This window comes from Ictidomys tridecemlineatus, chromosome 16 (genome assembly GCF_052094955.1).
Source record: "Ictidomys tridecemlineatus isolate mIctTri1 chromosome 16, mIctTri1.hap1, whole genome shotgun sequence".
In the NCBI taxonomy this organism is placed as follows: domain Eukaryota; kingdom Metazoa; phylum Chordata; class Mammalia; order Rodentia; family Sciuridae; genus Ictidomys; species Ictidomys tridecemlineatus.
In genome coordinates, this window is record NC_135492.1 from 30686820 (window position 1) to 30693493 (window position 6674).

General features: G+C 43.7%; 1 pseudogene; it reads right to left on the bottom strand.

The window, feature by feature from the left end:
• Nucleotides 1-6376, bottom strand: part of LOC144371287 (arylsulfatase D-like) — a 28580-nt pseudogene extending 22204 nt beyond the window's left edge.
• Between the last annotated feature and the right edge of the window lie 298 nt (nucleotides 6377-6674).

Consider the following 6674-nt stretch of genomic DNA (forward strand, 5'->3'; position numbering starts at 1 on the left):
AGAGTAGCACATTCCTGAAATCCCAGTGGTTTGGGAGGTTAATGCAGAAAAACTGCAAGTTGGAAGCAGCCTCTGCAGCTTAGTGAGGCACTAAGCCTCTTAGCCAGACCCTGTGTAAAAGTAAAAAAAGAGCTGGAAGTTTGGCTCAGTGGCTAGGCAGGTCTCAGTCAAATCCCTGGTATCAAAACCCCCACATATTTTCATATAAAGCTATACACCCTTAGTTGTCCCCAACTCCCTTTGTCCTTTTGTGCCAGGAAAGTCTTCTGGAATTGAGTGCATTTTGGACCTAGACACTTTTGACTTTACCTAAATCAACACTGCTTCTTTCTCTCTTTGTCAGGGTGACCCCTCCCCGACCTCCTGTGGGTCCAGGATGGTTCAGGTGCAGGGACTTGAGATCTTCCACATCCACAGTCTGAGGCTGTACATGTGACTCTCCATTTTGCTCTAATTGCCCTCAGGTTGCCTTTCTTATATCTCAATTGTACATTTAAGGAAAAATACTATATTTTCATAACCAGCCATGTTTGGTAATTTATTTAGAGTCAGGCTTTCATTGAGTTGCTTAGCACCTCATTTTTGCTGATGCTAGATTAGAACTAGAAATCCTCCTGTCTTAGCCTCCTGAACCTCTATGATCACAGGAATGAACAACCATGCTGGGTCTCACCCTCTGATTTGTCAACCTCTTCATTGGATTGATAGTAGCTTGGAGTAACCATCTGGAGTTATTCTCTCAGGCCCATTACAGTTATGCTCACACCCACCTTCTTTGAACCACAATAAAAGGGATGCTCAGTGGCAAAGTGCCCCTGCCCTCAATTCAATCTCTACCATGGGGGACAATAAAGGCACCTGGAATTCAATTCTCAGCCCTGGCAGCTATATGACCACTTTTCCACACATTGTGGGAATACGACTTTTTACACAATAGCCCTCCGTTGGCCATGGGCAATATTGTTCAGTAGAATGAACTTGGGCCAGTGAGCAGGATGTGATAGACTTCACAAATCCCAAATTAAAAGTAGAGAAAAAAATTGTACTTAATTTCCAAGAGGGGGATAGACATGACAGACAGTGTTGGCCCCAAGTGGCAATTTTTTATGGTTTATATGCAGGGTTAAGGGACCCAGCTGAGAAGGGTTTTCGTTTCTTTCTGGTTGGACTATCGGTTCAAACCCAGAATGCTGAGAGTGCTGGGTCAGCTTCTGGGGGTATGTTGCTTCCTATGGCTTGTGGCTTTTCTTGAAAACCTTGACATGGAAAGAATACACTGGATGGGGACTTCCTCCTGACAAAGTGAGGTCAGTCTTTGCAATACAGTGACATGCGTCCAGGGGGCAAGTGAGTGTGAGCTCACAGAGAAGTTATAAGACCACAGAAGCCTGAAGCTTAAATTCTACAGATAATACTAAATCCTACATACAATTTCCCCTATCCATACATTCCTATGATTACCCTTTCTATAAAATCTCAAAGTCCTTGTCAGCATCTGAAGACAGGGTAAGGACAGGGTTTTTTTGTCTTCCTGGTGTAGGTGCACTGGTCAAAGTTTCTTTCCTGCTTTGCATCATAATCGTTTCTGTTTGGTTTTGGGTGAATATCTGAACAGACCTGTGGGGTCACCAGAGTCACATTTCTGCAGAAGACTTCCTAACATTCGAAGTAGAACATCTACACTAAGCACAAAGCACCCATTTTATTTCCACAGCATATTGCTGCCCTAGAGGATTGCCTTCCTTCCTCCCCCACCCTTTCTGCTAGGGAGGGAGCCTTGGGCATCAGAGCCAACCCCAGTTGCTTCCTTTTGTATATCAGGAGCATCCTCAAAGGAACAGAGGGCAGGAGGTCAGGAGAATTACTAAATAGTTTTCAAATTGTTTTCATTTTTGATATTATATATGGGTCATATAAATGATATCTTTAAAAAGTGTTTCAAAAATTTGGAGACAGTGTCTTTCTAAGTCACTTGAGGTCGCATCAGCTGGGGAAAAAATATATATATTAATATATATATATATATATTAATATATATATATTATTTTTCATAATATATATATATTATAGAAAATATTCTGATTAGATGTACTTAGTGTGAGAAATATATATATAATATATATAAAATATATTATAGAAAATATCCATTCTATATATAGAATATATTATATAAAATACATATTTTATATATAAAATACATATAATATATAGAGACTATATTATAAAAAATACATATTTTATGTATAAAAATATATAATATATTCTATATATTTTATAAAAAATATATTATATATATTTTATATATACAAAAATATATAAAATATAGATTATATATATAATATAAAATAATATATCGTTCTTTCTTTTTTAAGGTACTGGGAAACAAACCCAGTGGGGCTTGACCCCGTCCTCTGAGCTCCATCCCCACCTTTTCATTTTATTTGTAGACAGGGTCTCAATGTTTGCAGATGCAGACGTGACCTTGGGCTCCTCCAGCCTCAGCCTCCTGAAGAAGCTGTGCTTTGTTTTTGTGTTGAGGTTAAACCCAGGGACTCGCCATGCTCGGAAAGCACTCTATGGCTGAAGCCTAGCTCAGCGCCACGTGTCACCTCTGTCCCAGAGGCTAAGCCAAGGTTTCCCACCTGGATTCCTTCTCAGCACAGCCAGGAAGCTCCTCCTGAAAAGGGCTGGGGCCAAGAATCTGTCACCCTACCCAATTTCAGCCAGTGATTGGATGCTGTTAGCTGTCAGTCACGATCCAGAGGCGGGCCTGGAGGCCATCCATCCGCGTCGCTTGGTGTAACTGTCCAATCAGTGCGCAAAGGGAGGGAAAGGGCGGGCTGCCGCAAGCTCCTGGGCTTTTCTTTCTCACCAAATGGGCTACTCCTGCTCCAGGCCCCGTGTTCTCTGCTCCAGGGACCCCAGTGACTGGGCTGCCGTGTTCTCGGGGATCTCGGGTGCCCGCAGGTTCCTCCAGAGGACGCCAGGTCACCAGAGAAGCCAAAAATGGTGAGTTTGCTGAAGGTAGGCGGTCAGCACCTGCCTTGGGGCCCGGCGGGCGGGTGAGCTGCCGAGTGCCCCGGAGCCCCCGCTGTTGGGTGGCCCTTGGCTCCGTCCCCTGGTTCCCTGGGTTTGGAAGGGAGGCTCAGGTCCCAGGTGTCTCCTTTGCTCCCTACCTGTGACCCGCACTCACTTTTCCCAACGTGTAGGAAGCAGACCAAAAATGCACCTTTCTTCTCTCTGTGGAGCTCCACCTAGTGGAGGTCCTCCAAATTGCAGGCGCCACCTGCCCTCTAAAAGGCCACCTTCTCTCCACCTCACAGCTCAGCCAGACATTCCTTCTTCCCACTGGTTTCAAATAGACACCGTCTGCTAATTGTCATTATCGCTTTGTGAAATAGTGGAAAGAATCAATCTTCCTTACCCCCTCCCTTCCCCCCTCTCTTTCTCCCTTCCCTTTGTGTTGGAATCTGGGCTGGCCTCCAATTTGTGATCCTCCTGCTTCAGCCTCCCGCTTAACTGGGGTTACAGGCTTGTGCCAATGTCCCTGGCAAGAACACTTTTGAAAGCATTTGTTTTCTCTTTGTGAATATTATCCTTGAGGAGAAAGAATGATCACTCAACACTTCCTCGTGTTTGGTCAAAATAACTGCTTTAAAGGGAATAAGGGGGTTGTTTATAGATCCCAGGGATATGGAATTCTGGGCTACATCAATACAGTATAACTGCTCCCTTTTCTGAGAGTCCATGATGTAGAGTCACACCAGTCCTGTAGTTAGGTAAGCACACAGGGTAATAATGATGTAGGGACAAAGGAGACAAGGCACTGAAGATAGTTGTAAACAGGTTTATCTGGCTGCAGCAAGTCTCAGAGGGCAATGCTTTTGCTGTAATCAATCCATCCATCCCTTGAAAATTGAGTTCAGGTGGTTTCAAAATTTTATACCCAGTATGTAAGAAGAGGGGGTCAGACGTTCACATTGAAATACAGGGACCCCCAAATAACTCTCAGACCACAGAGTCTCATTCCAATTAAGCCTTTATTGCTGGAGAGTGGCAGACACTCTGCTCTCGAAAGAATGAGATGGTCAGAGTGGTGCCCCTGCCTTCAGTTGGCTCCATATTTAAGCACAGAAACCACAAAAGTAAAGTTTGGGGGTTCAGTCAACGTAAGTAAGCCTGAAAGTTGTGGTCAGTTAGTCTCCAGTAGGCCCCATAGATCATTCTGTGTTCTTGGGGAATTTTCATGAACAAAAGAATACAAACTGCCCCAGTCATGAGCTTTTTGAGCGTCATGACTGAGTTCACAAAGTGGAGTCACCATAGTCAAGTTGTCACATCACACACATAAAAGCAGGTTTTTCTTTCTCTATTCTGGCCAAGTTAACCCTTTAAGGACAGCACCTGAGGAGGGGAGAGCTTCTCCCCTTTATTTCCTCCCCCACCAGCTGTTACCATGGAGCCCAGTTGGTGACTTATTTGTGAAGCCCAGCTCGAGGCCAGAGGCTTTGTTTGAACATTACTACAAACTATTATTCTGGATACAAGTGTGTAAAAAACTAGTAACGGGGAGTCCAACACCTGGAGTGCTGATTTCTTTTTTTTTTTTTTTTGTTTTAGAGAGAGAGAGAATTTTTTTTTAATATTTATTTTTTGATTTTCGGCAGACACAACATATTTGTTTGTATGTGGTGCTGAGGATCGAACCCGGGCCGCACGCATGGCAGGCGAGCGCACTACCGCTTGAGCCACATCCCCAGCCCAGGAGTGCTGATTTCTTCCAGACTAGCTGCCCAGTAAAGTAGGGCAACACAAAAATAGGAAGTTTATCTACACTGAACTTTTTTGTGGATACTCTTTTATTGATAGTCCTAAAATTAGCCATGTTGCAGATTTCTGGAAAACCCAGTTAATTTTTTTTTGTGAAAAAATTGGTTGCCACTACAATAATGTCTGATTCCTTTACTTTCCTTCATCCCCAGCTCTTTTCAGTATGATTTTCAGAAAGGATGTGGCTATGGTGCCCAGCTCTGGCTGAAAGTTGTGATCCTCCTGCCTCAGCTTCCCAATCTGTTGGGATTAAAGTCATCGACAACCCCAGCTACAGAAAATACATTATTTTAACCCAAATATTAATTATCATACTAAGGAACATGGATTAAAGTTACCCTGAATGATGTGTGTGACCTTCCCTGGAAAAGATTACATCACTTCTTTTTTTCTTGCTTTCTTCTTTATTTTCTTTCTTTCTTTCATTTTTTTTCCTTCTACTTTTTCCTTTTTTAGTATACCAGGGATTGAACCCAGGGGCACTTAAACACTGAGCCACATTCCAAGTTTTTTTTGTATTGTATTTTCAGACATAATATCACTAAGTTCCTGATGGTCTCACTAAGTTGCTGAGTCTGGCTTTGAATTTAGCAATCCTCCTATCTTAGCCTCTCAAGCTGTTGGGATTATAGTTGTGTGCCACTTTGCCTGGCCTCCATGAACTTTTATAAAAGAAACTGTGTATCACTGCATTAACCAATTGCATTGGTAGAAACATCAGATTGGTGGGGTACAGAAAAAAACAAAGAAAATTTCTTCTGTATGTCTGTTACTGCATTCTGAGCTTTGGTAGATTTTGGAGATGTCTCGTAAGGTCAGTGATATATTCTGAGAAGTTTTGAGATTGTGGTCTGATATAGAAATTAAGATGATGTGCTATTTAAGGGCTTAAGATCGCCCAAGATAATATTTGTTCTCCATACAGAACCCTGCCTTTCCACCCTCATGGTGGTCTAGTTAGCCAAAGTCAAGTACTCTGAAGGTTCTTTGATGTAGATGCAACTGTATAGAGAACTTGAGTTCACAGCTGTAAAAATCTTGTGCTTTTTCTTTTATCTTCCTTAGGTGTAGGCACCATGTCAGATTTCTTGGGCAGAGGTTCCCTTTGGGCACCTCCCAGAATCCCATGTCCTCAGCCACTATCCTCTCCTGGAGCTGCCACAGAGTGCCCATAGCTTCCCTGTGCCTTGCAAGGTGAACAGAATTTCAGGCTCTGGGTCAGCTGCTCCCAGAGGACAGCCTAAGGTGTGGGGTGCAGCCTCTCAGGGAAGCTGCTGGGGGCCCTGGGCTGAGGAATCTTCTGGAAAGGCCTCATCTAAACAGCTACTTCCTTGAGACTTTGTTTTCCCCAAGCTCTGTTCCCATTCCTTGGAGACAGGCGAACACTCAGCCTGTTGATGCTGGTGCTGAGGGGCCAGGTGAGCAGTGACTCCTACCCTTTTAGTCTCTCATGGTGTGAAGGAGCAAAACCTCTCCTGGAGCATAAGGACCACTCACCCCAGTTCAGAGCTGTGCAAACCTGTAAAGCCTCATAGACTGGAGTCATGGTCCAGGTGCCTGGGAGGGTGATCCTGGATGCTTTCCATGAGCAAGACCAGGAGGAAGCATGTCCCAGCTGTCAGGGACATTCCCTGCCCCTTGAGCCTGACACATCTGTGCTCCCTCAGCACAAAAGCTTTCTGTGTATCACATTGAAATGATGTGCTCACTTATCTGAGGCCCAGGTTTATTTATTCAGAGTCAAATGGGATAGACTATTATTAAAGAGGCAAGAGAGAGGTGGATTAAAATCTACCTTTTTTTGTTGTTGTTAAAAATCCCAGCTTACAGCCAGGTACAGTGGT